Source organism: Lepidochelys olivacea (genome assembly GCF_965140295.1).
Source record: "Lepidochelys olivacea isolate rLepOli2 genome assembly, chromosome: 11".
Classification (NCBI taxonomy): Eukaryota; Metazoa; Chordata; order Testudines; family Cheloniidae; genus Lepidochelys; species Lepidochelys olivacea.
The window spans coordinates 16,328,617-16,343,535 of record NC_140421.1 but is presented as its reverse complement, the minus strand read 5'-3'; the positions used below and the strand labels follow the sequence as shown (position 1 = coordinate 16,343,535).

The 14,919-nt window shown below is 40.8% G+C and overlaps 1 protein-coding gene across 1 annotated transcript in view; it reads left to right on the top strand.

Annotated features, from left to right (window-relative positions):
- DPP10 (dipeptidyl peptidase like 10) overlaps positions 1-14,919 on the top strand; it is an 876,126-nt gene that overhangs the window by 321,361 nt on the left and 539,846 nt on the right. The window lies entirely within an intron of this gene.

Here is a 14,919-nt window from a genome sequence, read left to right as displayed (position 1 = left end):
GTACAGTCATAGTAGATCAGACTAATGGTCCAGCAAGTCCATTATCAGTCCCCTGACAATGATCTATATCCAGGACCTTGTGAACTGTGTGATTTGTGTGTGTGTGTGACCACAGCACTTGCCAGAGAATCTACTTTTGTTGTAGAAGTGCACCTAAAAAAAAATTTCTGGCCATTATGGTTGCACAGAAAATGTTTCAAATATAAACTTACAGTAAAACATTTGTGGTCCTATTGTCCTGAGTCTGCAAGCAGCCTGCGACAATTATTTTTAAAGAATTTTTCCTTTCATATTTGTGGGATTTACCTCTGAAATCTAATGATGACTATTTTAAGTGTCATTATAATATCTAATTCCATAATCATGTTAACAGCAACATTCAGCTAATATGATTATCCAATGTATCCAATCTGCCTGTAATACCTTCCAATAAGTCATACCTTCAGTGTCCCTCCCTGTGACCATGACTTCGTCCATCCATTGGTGCTGTCACAGTAACTTACTCCAGGAATTCTCAAACTGGGGGTTGGGACACCTCAGGGGATCACGAGGTTATTACGTGGGGCGGGGGGTGCCATGAGCTGCCAGCCCCTACCCCAAACCCCACTTTTCATCCAGCATTTATAATGGTGTTTAAATAGATAAAAACATTTTTTTAATTTATAAGGGGTCGCACTCAGAGGCTCGGTGTGTCAAAGGAGACACGAACACAAAAGTTTGAGAACCACTGTCTTATTACCAGCTAAGTGAGTCAATCAATAAACCAGTGTCGTGGTCATTCAGGAGATTGGACAAGAAGAGGAAGTTGTGATACACCCTATACTCCTAGTGAGTAAGAAAGTTTGTTGATACAGACTCTGAGAAGCAGGATGTGCTTCAGCTGGTGCTGATTGCAGGTCCGCTAAAGGATATTCTAGCAGAATGAAGAAGGTTGTCTGGGAACCTGGGGGAAAAGGCTCATCATGGATCCAGTAGTGCTGGATAGAACTATTTTCCACCAGCCAGGGGAAATGAGCTCCTGGTCAATAAGTGGATGTTACAGGTGTACTTATCTCTGTAAACAGTTGATATATAGGAAAATGCAATAGATGGCACTCAAAAATATGTCGCATGGTTGCTGGTGTTTTCAGGACCAATAAAACTTCTGTGCACTGCAGATGTTTTCCTCTAGCAGCTCTGTATATCAGTTCTTAAGAATGGATGCTTGCCAAGGTCTTGGTTGAATTGAGTCAGCCCAGGAACTTTCTTACTATTTTAAATAGGGCTGAGGCAAGTTGGCTCTACTAATGAGTATCCATTTGCTTGGGCTTAATAAAAAATGGGGGCGGGGGATGTCTAAATGTTGCCTTTTAAGGGGGATAGGACCATCCAAGCAACCAGCCATCCTAGTCAGAAATTCTACATTAATCAAAGATTCTTTCACTCCCCTCCACATTTTGTCTTCATTATATCACATCTACAGTAGTACCTGTGGGTCAAGGGAGCATAATTCTCAGAGCTCTTCACTTTTAAGTCATTTTATTTGAGTGTGTGTGTGTAAGTAAAAAACACACACACAGAATAAATGCTGGCATGGCTAACCACAAGCGAGTTCTGCAGTTCATTGCAAGCTCATACCAGTAAAACCTTTTTATACCTCATGATAATCTGTATGATGCATCTTATACATTAAAGAAAAATATATATTGCAGAGTTTTAAAAAGTTTTACATTGATTATTTTTGTATGGCCCTCTATCTGTAAAACCAGATGTCTTCGCTATCATAAGGCCAACCATACATGACTCAGGGAAGGAGACATAAATCAAATGCAAGACAGCTATAAAATGAGCTAAAATGACTTTTGTACACTTCAAAAATCAGGATTTTAAAGAACATTTGTAATCCTGGGAGGGATTACTAAATAGAAAGTGCTGTGTACACCTTTAGAGATCTGGCACTCTTAAGAAGATCCCATATGTAGTCATGCAAGTCTGTGGGAAACTGAGTTTTGAAGTGGTTCATGTTCTTCCAGTGTAGGGCCTGATTGTGCAAAGGGCTTATGGCCCTGAGAAGCAGAACCACTGCCCCGGGGGAACATGGCTAGGGATAGTTCAAAATTCTTCCCACAGCTCCAGATAGTGCAACCCACTCTGCCGTCAGCACACTTGGCTTGCTCCCTAGGCCAGTGCGGATAGTGGGCCCTTGACAGTCAGCAAGGTCAAGCAGTCCCTACAATTTCCCAAATATAGGGAGTGCCTATTATATGGAGGTGGGAAAGGTTTGGGTGGCAGAGCAGAGTTCTTTGCACCCTCCCTCCACTGCATGCCCATGATAGGGCAATGCACAATATGGCCCGCCATGTTTTATAGCTGAAGCAGCTCTTCGTACTCCCACCTATGGCATGGCATTTCTTTTCTCTATGGTTGGTAGGTTTGTTTTGTGTCCTGAATCGCTTTGTAGTGTCCTCTTTCTTACAGAAACAAATGGAAACTGTCAATAAGTGGAGTGGAGATAAGATAGATAGTTACTAGTTAGTAATTTGGGAGCTAGGCAGTGTGGCCAAGTGGATTAATGCGTTGCCTTCACTTGCTGACATTTAATCTCTAGAGCTTGGTTTTGTATTTCAGCCCAAACGTGAAGTGACTGAATCTCTCTGATTTGATAGCTGTGAAGTTGATATCGTGATAAAGTTCAGGAACCTGGTTCCAAGCACTAGTCGGGGCTTAATGTTTTATTTTATTTTTTTTAAGGAGGACTTTTCTCTACAGTCTTGCAGATTGAGATAATCTCAATAGTTTTCAGGGAATACAATAATTATCTCACCAGCTTGCCATATTCTATCCCTTTATTTTTTCTTTTCCCCGTTTCTCTGGAGAGGGCATCTATTGACTCGGCTGTGTGTGTGTGTGGTCCACTACTCTACTGTTGGCATTCCCTACCCAAATAGTACTCAGTCTTTCCTTTTGGCAATGCTGCCTGTCATCAGACCAGTAGTGGAGTCTAGAAGAAGCTGCTATGTGCCAGCTGGAAACAAAATGAAGAGAAGAGAGTTTTCTCTTTGCAAGGTGCTTCCCCTAACCAGAGAGCGAAAAGACTGGAGACGTATAAGAAGATTGTCTCACCTGTCGCCTAGGAAGGCTGAGTGAGAAGCCTGAAGGTTCAGCAGCACCATTTTTACCCATCAGCCAGTGAACTTCTAGGAAGGGCAAGGAGGTATAGTTCAAATCTTTCCAACGGTCAGATGTTCAGCTGAAAAGCTGATCACAGGAGGGGCAAAACGGAGAGAACTAGACAGTCCTTGTAATGCAAAAATTTATCTCCTGCAATTCTGAACCTATGCAGGGGCATGAATAAGAGAACTCATTCCCTGTGAGTGTGAGCTCAATGTAAAACCATGCTGGTGCACAGGACTAGGTCCTTCTGAAATGCTAGTTATAACATGATGGGATTCTGGGTGGCCATGAACACAAGTTACTGACAGCATGTGTTCTACTTAGAACTTCTGACAAAGTGCCTTTTGCCTTTTCTTTGCTAAAATCTACTAGAAGAAACCATTCTGAAAGCAGTTAGTACTTGCGAGAGTTGCCAGTTTAACATACCTCGTGACCAAAGTCTTCTCTTCAGTCAAAGATGTACAGCATGGCCTGTAGGCGTAGTATCAATGGTTCATCCTCACTTCTTCACTAAGGATATTGGCTCAAGGAGAATTCACAGTGATGGGCATGAGCCCAGGGCATGAGCCCAGGTTTTGGGAGATGGGGTGCAATTCTCTTCCTTGCCACAAATTTCCTATGTGACTTGGGCAAGTCACTTAGTCTCTCTGTGCCTCAGTTTCCTGTCTGTAAAGTAAGGATAACAACACTTCCATACATCAGTGTGTTGTGAGGATGAATACATTAAATATTGTGAGACACTCTGATGCTATGTTGATGAGGGCCATATAGGTAATTTAGATGGATAGAGTGGAGAAGAGAGTTCATTCTGTTGATGCTAAGACTCCCACAAAGGATAAAACAAGAGACCGTAAATGTGGGACCACAAGGAAATGATAAAGTTGGTAGGCCAGGTCTCAGAACTTCAGTGGTCTGTCAAGTTTTATGTAAGCACAGTAGAGCAATAAGAAAAGAAATGGGGAAGGGGGAGAATAATAGAGCTCATTTTCTCTATTGGGACAGGGGAATGTTCAAGGTAGTATTATACACCATGCTTCAATGGTACATGTTGTTTTAAACCAACCTTCTGAATATCATCCTGAAAACATCAGCCCAAGCATAGAATCCTCTCATCCACCTTTAGCCCGCTGATGGTAGAATGAAATGAGTAAATAAATAATATTCTCCTGTTAAAATAAATATGAATTACATGCATTGGGTGAATGCACAAGTAGTATTTTGCAAAGCTGGTTTAACCAGTAACCCCCTTCCTTTGCAAATAACAATGCCTGGGTCAATTCTTGTTTTATCCAGACTAGTTCAGCTGTATCTAGATGTAACATAGTAACACTTTCTGTAGTTAATATGCACCACTATGTTTGGTGATTAATTCTTCAAGTCTCCCCTAAATCACCCTTTTGTGTGCAGAAGAATACTAATACAATTTAGTTAGTTCCTTGTGATTCTCTTCTATTGTACGGTGAAAAATCTTGCTACATGACTGACTTCTGCATCTTAAATATTTAAATTATTTTTTTCTTCTTTGCAGTGCTGAGCTCGGTGTATGCTTGAAAGCTGGTGTCTCTCACCAACAGAAGTTGGTCCAATAAAAGATATTACCTCACCCACCTTGTCTCTCTTTCTATCTACACAATTTGCCTGAGCCTGCAGTATGGATATGTATCTGTGTGACTGCTGTTGCTACAATAAAATTGCCCAAATAATCACCTACGACAAGCAACTCCGTGCCTTAAGAGACCACTTAAAACAAAACATCTATGAAGTTTCCAATTCAGTTTTGTTTGACCTGTACCTAAAGCACACAGGTCACTTAGGACAGATTTTTCCTGTATAACTTCCACCAGGAGATGTTCAATGGGTTTTAACTATAGCGGCTTCCTTCTGTTTCTTAACCAATTGTAATGTTGACCTCTACCACCTCTGTTATTCCGCAGATGACGTAGAGTATCTGCCTTAAAATTCGGTGGATCTGATTACTTGCTTATTTTCAGTATGACAGTGTGGTGCTGTTTTTGCCCTGTCTCTACAAGTAATCTGTCTGCTAATTGCTGCAGGTCTTCTTCTCATCCTATAACTAATTTATTTTCCTTATCTAGAACATCTGTCACCTCAGCATTATTTGCTTCTTTACTAATTCACTATCATTTGCACTTAAGAAATTTTAAAGGGGGAGGGTAAATAGAGAGCGTGGGGAATTTGTAATGGGCTCTTCATCCCTACATACCTGATTCTGATTTCACATCATTGTAAATAGAAAGTAACTCAATGTGGTCTATAGAGTTAAACCAAGGTTATAGAGAACACAATCTAGTCCTAGATCACCTGGCCCCAAAGGCTGTTGCTCTCTGATGGACATTGTGGTTTATCTGGTGGGAGTCTGGCGCTCTTGCTCCAATTCCCTCTGGATAGGCGTCCCCACCAAAACCACTGTGGCAGTTGGCATCCATGTTAACAATGTCAGTGAGAAGACAAAGACTGCACGGGCATGGAGAGGGAAAACTGGAAAACTGGCTTCTCTCCCCGCTGTGTGAGGCTTGAACCTGACCTTCAGTGCAGATGAAGACTTTGCTGGATCCACAGCCTTCTTGTTTCAGAGTAGCAGCCGTGTTAGTCTATATCCGCAAAAAGAACAGGAGTACTTGTGGCACCGTAGAGACTAACAAATTTATTAGAACATAAGCTTTCTTGGGCTACAGCCTTCTTGCTGTATTCTGTGGGGGTGCCCCAGGGCTCTGGGAATCCATGAGGAATTGGAATTTGGAAGGCCAATGAAGGAGTGAGTAGCCTAGGGATAGCGAGGAACGTCCATCTGTTATCTTTCTGCTGGGCCATCTTCTTGGTGGGCTCTCCCTTTTCAGGGATGTCTGTGATGTGTGGGGTACCATCAGCTGCAGCTCCATTGGAACCATATTAATGCCAGTGAGCAGTAAAAACAGGAGCTGGCTGCTGAGAGCTTGGCTTCTGCCTGTGCAGATCCCACATTCAGTCCCCATGTGAATTCAGAGTCAGTCTGTAGTCTCCAAAATACCTTTCCATGCCTTTTACTCCTATGTAGTTATAGATGCTGGTGGAGGCTTTTAAAAACGGATTAGACAATCACCTAGTATATTTGGTCCTGTATCAGTGCAGGGGACCGGACTAGAAAACCTACAAGGTTCCTTCCAACATGACATTATAATATTCTAGAATATAGATTCATAGTAGGTAGCTAAATTAGGTGGGTAGATTCTCTACAACTAATCATGGGAGAGGGAGCTGGATTATAATTTGACTTCCCATCAAAGTGATTGGCTAAATTCCAATTTCAGAGAACTAGGGCTGGTTGTGAACTGGGAACATGCTATGGAAAAGTTACAAACAATGAATATGGAACCCATTGGAAGACACTTTTTTTTAAGCTATTCTTTGATGCGCAATCCACGCTCTAATCAGGGGGATGGGGACTCCTGTCAAATCTCACTTTCCCCAGTAGTAAGGACACAAATTGGTGTCAGGCTGACTAGCGCATTGGGCATTTTGCACATTTGGGACCATCATTTCCATCTTTATGTTCCTGTTTCCTTCTCTGTTGTGGTACTGGAATCCTGTATGATGGGGCCACCATTACTTGGGAAAAGTTTGTAGTTGTGCATGACTTACTATGTACAACATCTTGAACTGACTTTTTTCCCTTTTGTAACAGCTTTGGATTTTTGCCCATCTTTTTTTCTTACTATTCTCTAAAGCTCCATTATTCCCATATAATCCCTTTCTACGTTCTGATTATAGACTCTAGTCTCCAATAACACCATTATATTTCCTGTATAAGAACCAAAACAGTGGAAAAAATTGTACACTCCACTATAGACACTACTATAGAGTGCAGATTCAATGAACTCTGCCAAAAGGTTTATGATGTTGATTACAGGAAGTCTTGCAAAAAGTTAACAAAAGGGTCACAAAGTTCCTTCTTGTGCTGTTCATGACTTGTTAATCAGAATGCATATTATGCATGTATAATTTCTCTCGTCTCTGAAAGCATAGGGACAAGCTAGCATACACAACAGATTAAATAGTAAAATTGTTAAGCACCTGTCAGTTCAGTATGAATCACAGATTTGTAGAGGTCACACTTTCTTCCAAAAGGGGTAGGGAGGGTGAACAATACAGCTCTCTTATGCACTCCTTAGCAGTTGATTTTAAAATTGAATTACAGCTTTGGTGAAAATTGTTAGCCCTTTGATCTGTGAGGTCACTGCTGTGATGCAGCAGAATATAAATGGGTAAGAGGGGAGAAAGGGAAGGGAATGTGGTCAGTCTATTTAGGTCTCCGAATACACTTTCTGCAAAGGAATGCTAATCCTATACAGATGATTTTTTCATATTAAAGACTTTGTTAGCTTTAATTGGGACTTCAGCAACTCAAAGGATAGCTTTCGTATGTATTGTGCAATGAGGCAGCTGGTTTATAGCATGCTTTTGAGACAGTTATAAAAACCTAATTCATTTCATATCCATTTTACCATTGTGAGACTATTTTACTCTGGGCTTCTGCATGTAGCTTGCCTACGTTAACCCTATGGTTTGCATGGGTTTGTTTCATTTTAGAATCAGGGCAACAATTACAAGGGGCAAAGGTGACTATTATTTCAGTTTGAGACAATTGGAGAGCATTAGCACCGGTACCTTTTAAAAATAAGCTCTGTGTCCCGCAGGATCAATTCAGAGCATATGCTCATTGTAGCACAGGAATGAGTGTACAGATTATATTAAATAACCTTCTGCTACACATTCATAACCGTAGGAGGGGAACTTGTTTGAAGATTAGGCTGGGCCTGCCGGTCTGTTACCGTCTGAGTGGGTGTATGGGTGGTGGTGCCTTTTTTGACCTGAGTGGCTCATCAAATTTCAGGGCCTTGGAGATGTTCCAGTAGGATGTAGAAATTGATGGACTCTGTTTCCTTCTTTGGTGCAATCTTGTTTATTTACAAGGAAAGCACAAAGTCCATCTTCTCTGAATGCAGGAAGACCCAAGAAAAAAAAAGATCACTTTCCTATCTGACAGTCCCAAGCCTCTTTAGACAATAGATCCAAAAGTTCACAAGCTCCTGCCTGGCTTTGTTGCTTTTTGCCTCTATGTCCCTTTCTCTGTTCTTGCTTTTTTGCCCCAGTCTTTTGTCTCTCCAGCCTTCCCACACACATATTCAAACAATACTCAATCAAAAGCTTCTGTGCAGGTTCATACACTCCTTTTGTCTTAGGTGTGATCTTGTGCCTATAGTTATATTAATTGAAGGGTGAATTCACCTCGCAGTCTCAATGAGGCTTTAATTCAGCCCATAACATTGTTTCACCCAGTTTATAACATATTATTATATATTTTACTTTTTTATGAAACATCCTAATCACTCCAGTGACCTTGTGCAGTGAAGAGGCCAAAAGAATCAGTCATGCTTTGGAAGTGGGAAGTAGGAGGGAACCACGTAACTCATCCACAGCTCTTGCTACTGATGATGCTTTCTTCCACGTACAATTGTTCACACGCTCTCTTGTCTGGGCTTTACCTGTTCTTTTCATCCTGCTGCTCCCAGTGCTTGCTTACTTGTCACTAACATTTTCAGTGTCTTAACTGTCTTGCGTAAATCATAAGAATGTCCATACTGGGTCAGACCAACGGTACATCTAGCCCAGTATCCTGTCGTCTGACAGTGGTAAGGGCCAGATGCTTTGAAGGGAATGAACAGAACAGGGCAATTATCAAGTAATCCATCTCCTGTTGTCCAGTGGGGCAGTGGGCAGTGGGAGGTTTAGAGACACCCAGGGCATGGGTTTGTGTCCCTGACCATTTTGGATAATAGCCATTGATGGACCTATTCTCCATGAACTTATCTAGTTCTTTTTTGAACCGAATTATACTTTTGACCTGGTTTTTGTGTTATGTGAAGGGTAAATAGTACTTTTTCTCCACATCATTCATGATTTTGTAGACCTTTGTCATATCCCTACCTAGTCATCTCTTTTCTAAGATGCACAGTCCCAGTCCTTTTAATCTCTCCTCAAGGAGACATTGGTCAGTGCCCCTAATAATCTTTCTTTCCTTTCTCTGTGCCTTTTCCAATTCTAATATATCTTTTTTTGAGATGGGCCAATCAGAACTGCACACAGTATTCAAAGTGTGGGCATACCATGGATTTATATAGTGGCATTCTGATACTTTCTGTCTTGTTATCTATTCCTTTCCTAATGCTTCCTAACATTGTTACCTTTTTTTTGACTGCCGCTGCACATTGAGCAGATGTTTTCAGCAAGTCATTCATGATGACTTGAAGATCTTTCTTGAGTAGTTACAGCTAATGTAGACCCCATCAATTTGAATATATAGTTGAGATTGTTTTCTAATGTGCATTACTTTGCATTTATCTACATTGAATTTCATCTGCCATTTTGTTGCCCAGTCCGCCAGTTTTGTAAGGTCCCTTTGTAACTCTGGACAGTCAGCTTTGGACTTAACTGTCGTGAGTAATTTTATGTCAATTGAAATCTTTACCACCTTAGTGTTTAACCCCTTTTCCAAATCATTTATGAATCTATTGAACAGCAGGAATTCCAGTACAGAATCTTGACGGACCCCACTACTTACCTCTCTTTCCACTGTGAAAACTGACCATGTATTCCTAATAATTGTTTCCTATCCTTTAACCAATTACTGATCATTGAGAGGACCTTCCCTCTTATCCCATTATTGCTTACTTTGCTTAAGAGCCTTTGTTGAGGGACCTTGTCAAAGGCTTTCTGAAAGTCAAAGGACACTATATTGACTGGATCACCCTTGTCCAAATGCTTGTTGACCCTCAGAGAATTCTAATAGATTAGTGAGGCATAATGTTCCTTTTCAAAACTTATGGTGACTCTTCTACAACATATTGTGTTAATCTATATGTCGGATAATTTTGTTCTTTACTATAGTTTGAACCACTTTGTCTGGTACTGAAGTTAGGCTTACTGGCCTGTAATTGCCAGGATCGCCTCTTGAGCCTTGTTTAAATATCAGCATTACATTAACTTTGCTCCAGTCTTCTGGTGGAGAGGCTGATTTAAGTGATCGGATACATACCATAGTAGTTTTACCATTTCATCTGAGTTACTTCAGAACACTTGAGTGAATATCATCTGGTCCTGATTTACTTCTGATACTAAACTGGGAGGAGTGGTAGATACGCTGGAGGGGAGGGATAGGATACAGAAAGACCTAGACAAATTGGAGGATTGGGCCAAAAGAAATCTGATGAGGTTCAATAAGGATAAGTGCAGGGTCCTGCACTTAGGACGGAAGAACCCAATGCACAGCTACAGACTAGGGACCGAATGGCTAGGCAGCAGTTCTGCGGAAAAGGACCTAGGGGTGACAGTGGACGAGAAGCTGGATATGAGTCAGCAGTGTGCCCTTGTTGCCAAGAAGGCCAATGGCATTTTGGGATGTATAAGTAGGGGCATAGCGAGCAGATCGAGGGACGTGATCGTTCCCCTCTATTCGACATTGGTGAGGCCTCATCTGGAGTACTGTGTCCAGTTTTGGGCCCCACACTTCAAGAAGGATGTGGATAAATTGGAGAGAGTCCAGCGAAGGGCAACAAAAATGATTAGGGGACTGGAACACATGAGTTATGAGGAGAGGCTGAGGGAGCTGGGATTGTTTAGCCTGCAGAAGAGAAGAATGAGGGGGGATTTGATAGCTGCTTTCAACTACCTGAAAGGGGGTTCCAAAGAGGATGGCTCTAGACTGTTCTCAGTGGTAGCAGATGACAGAATGAGGAGTAATGGTCTCAAGTTGCAGTGGGGAAGGTTTAGATTGGATATTAGGAAAAACTTTTTCACTAAGAGGGTGGTGAAACACTGGAATGCGTTACCTAGGGAGGTGGTAGAATCTCCTTCCTTAGAGGTTTTTAAGGTCAGGCTTGACAAAGCCCTGGCTGGGATGATTTAACTGGGAATTGGTCCTGCTTTGAGCAGGGGGTTGGACTAGATGACCTTCTGGGGTCCCTTCCAACCCTGATATTCTATGATTCTGTTTAATTTATCAATTTGTTCAAAAACCTCCTCTATTGCCACCTCAATCTGGGATGGTTCTTCAGGTGGGTCACCTAAAAAGAAAGGCTCAGGTTTGGGAACCTCCCTCAAAACCTCTGCAGTGCAGATTAATGCAAAGAATTCATTTAACTTTACCACAACAACCTTGTCTTCCTTGAGCGTTCCTTTAGCACCTTGATCATCCATTGACCCCACTGATTGTTTGGTAGGCTTCCTGCTTCTGATGTGACATTTGTATGACAGGATTACATCCTTCTATCTTACATCAAAGCTAGCAAAAATGATGGCACTGAGTTTGCTACAGTTCTGGCTTGTTAGCTTGAGGTCTGTGTGGGTGAAACATACTACCTAGGAGACATGTGGCCCAGGTGTTGGACAACTCTTTACATGTACGTGAGCATGCACAGTGTCCATTTGGGGAAGGAAATTGAGAGAGAAAGGGATCAACAACAGCATAATACACTTCTCTCTTTCTGTCTTGCCCACCATTTTGCATTCACTACAAGTGCATAAAAGAAATGTAACTGATGGGTATTGTGCCTCAGTCACCTGAAATTTTGCTTGCACAGAATTTTGAGCAAAAAATTTTGCACATTTTTCCATCTTCTCTTCTAGCCTTTCTCTTTTAATTCCTACATTCGCAATCTGAACTGCAGATAACTGGCAGATATGCACATCCACTGACATTTCTTTCCCAGTAAGATATGAATCAAAGTTAGGGTAAAATTTTCATAAGAATCTTAGTGACTTCAAGTCTAAGTCCTATTGACTTACATTGATACTTAAGCTCCCAATTGACTTAGCTGGTTTTGAAAATTTCACCTGTAGTCTGTAAAGAGTGCTGGTTCTGAAGATACTCTCCATTCTTTCCCTTTGTCCCTTACAGAGGGGTGCATGATATGATTGTCAGTGTTTAAACCTTAAGATGTATCCTAGATTATCCTGATATGCCTAAATATTATCCAAAAAGTGTGTGATTGTATAGGTGCTGAAAAGTCTATTTGAAAGATTTGATTTAGCGATCAAAGTTTAGCTTTAACTTGGACATTTTATAAGTATTTCTTCATTTACTATTTGTTTTAAAATGGGGGGAAAGACCCTTGCTTTGGAGGTTTTTGGCAGTTATCAAGCTGGAATGGAGTTGAGGAGCTATTGTAACTGTTATGTGCAATATTTCAACCATAAATAAATCAAATACAGCTTATACCTAATGGAGTGCAATTTGGCATTATGCACCAATGTTTCATTACAATACGTATTTAGAATACTACAGTAAGCATCTTATTTAAAAAAAATAAAAAACCTCAACAGCTTTCTTTTAGTGCTGCAGGTGACTGGATAATGTTTTAAATGTGCTAATTACTCAAGTCAATCTTCCAAACCAAGGTAGGAGTTTATATAAGTGAAGATACATGTTGTAAGCGATTTAAATGTCATTTTAATTTAAAAATAATCTTTCGTTATTTCTGTGGACCTAGTTCTGGTTTCACAGCAGCGTCGCTCTTTTGACTTCAGTGAAATTATTCCAGACTGTAACCAGTATAATTGAGATCAGAATCAGGCCTCTTATTCACATAAGCTAAAACAAAGAGCCAATCTGACTCTCTAACGCCAGAGTAACTCCATTGAGTATAAATTAGCTACTCTGGAATCTAAGCAGTCTGAGCAATGTTATTTAATTCTTAAATGTACTATAGCAAGATCCAGACCAGAGTATTGTTTTAGTGAGTAGTTTATAAAATCTGAGTTTCACAGTGGAATCTTTGATATGATCATAGCAGCGCTAGGTTTTCCCCCCGTACCACACAACTGTAGAGATCTGGGAAATATCTGTATTATTTTTATGAGTGTGAGTGTGTGTGTGTTTGAGAGGTTACTTGCTATGGAGTTGTATCAAATGGGACCATGATGGGGAACCAAACAGTAAAGCCAACAGGATTGCCTAGCATCCCAACAAATGCTGAAACATAACAGACGGGCTACTAGCTGTGAAGAGGTGACTTCTCAGCTCCAGCCCTGGTACATAGTTGTTTTGCTAAGACTGAGATTCTGGAGATCAAAAGACACTGATCAGATAAAAGATCTGCCCTGCAGAGAGTGAGGGAGAAAGTTGTCAGCTGCTGCGGGATGACACAGATTGAGAGCATCAGCGTCTGCTGTAAGCAGGCTGTAACTTGCTGCCCCATATTCTCTTGAGGACTAAGGCTGACATGTCTACTTAGGGCCTTGAGGGGAATGCCAAGCATAGGTAAGACACTATGCGTACAGGTCACTTGGCTTTAAATCCATTTCTCTGAGTGCTATGAACCTTTTGGCAAATAAATCCTGCTTTTGTTTTGAAGGAGTTGCTTCTGTGTCACTGCATTCAATTACTGTTTCCGCGCTCCCGAAGGGAAACTCTCTTGCAGGTGACAAGTCCGTTGGGCCTGCTAGGTATCCTAGTTGGCAACCAAGGGAGGTGTAACCTGGAGACCCAGTTGGAGAGTGGTTGGGTCACACACAGTCTCACCTCAAAGAGAAGTGATGAGACAGGTCTGTGACTTTAAAGGGTTACACTCAGGGAAAAGGATATCAGAAGGTGCCAATTTATGCAGGGATTGTGACAACCACCATGATGACAGGTTTAAGAGTAGCAGCCGTGTTAAGAAAAAGCTGATCTATGCAGGAAAGGGTCATTCTTATTCAATTGCATTGCACTTCCTTAAGCTATTGCACAGGTTCAGAATTTTCAAGGGTTATGTCAGATATTAGCTATTAGTTTTGTTTTCATATAAATATGTTTTTGGAATTTTGTCTACATTAAACAATCAGTTTTGAATTAGACTCCATGTAACTGATTGGTGAAGGCACAGCTAGTGAAGATTCACATGCCTGCACTACAAAGAGCTTCATTAAATGAAATATAGATCAAAAATACTTGGCATACATTAATCCTGCAAGATCCATGGCATTGACAGCCTTTCTCCTGCGCCCCCTTTCCCCATAGTTTTGAAGTTTTTAACAAATAAGCAGCTTTGTAAAATGGATTTTAAAGTTCTCTTTGATGTGTAAACCTTTGGAAACACTGAATATCTTATGTTCTTTTTTGATACACTAATCAGCTAAAGGACAGACACATGTTATATTATAAGAGCAAACAGAGTGCATCTGCTCAAGGGATCAGAGAGAAAGATACAAGGTTTGACAGCTGTAGACTTCTAAAAGAGGCTGGACGGAAATGAAATTTTGCAGAACAAGAGCTGTTAGTATTGTGACAATCAGTTTTCATCTAAATAACAGCATTTGCACCACAGACATCTCTGAAACAGTGACATTTTAATGAGATTTCTGCATGTTTACATTTGCGCAGCAAAGTAGTAGAGCAACAAATCCTATACCAAGATCTAAAACTTGGTTCTACCTTATGTCTAAGGAATATCAATTAGATAGAAAAGAAATTAAAATGTCAAGGCTTGATGATAGAACATTAAATGATAAAGTGAAGAACAGTGACAGGAAAGCCATTATGATAACATGTTGTACTTCATGTTGACTTGTATTTAACACTTTATCCATGTTGATTTCATCTTGTCCAGATATTCTAGTCATCTGATCTCTTAAAATGATTAAAAGCTGTAATTTCCCCATAAAAAACACTTCACAGTCACTAATTACATTTCTTGCATCACAAAATTCTTATTCCCAAAGCTGTTGCCTCCA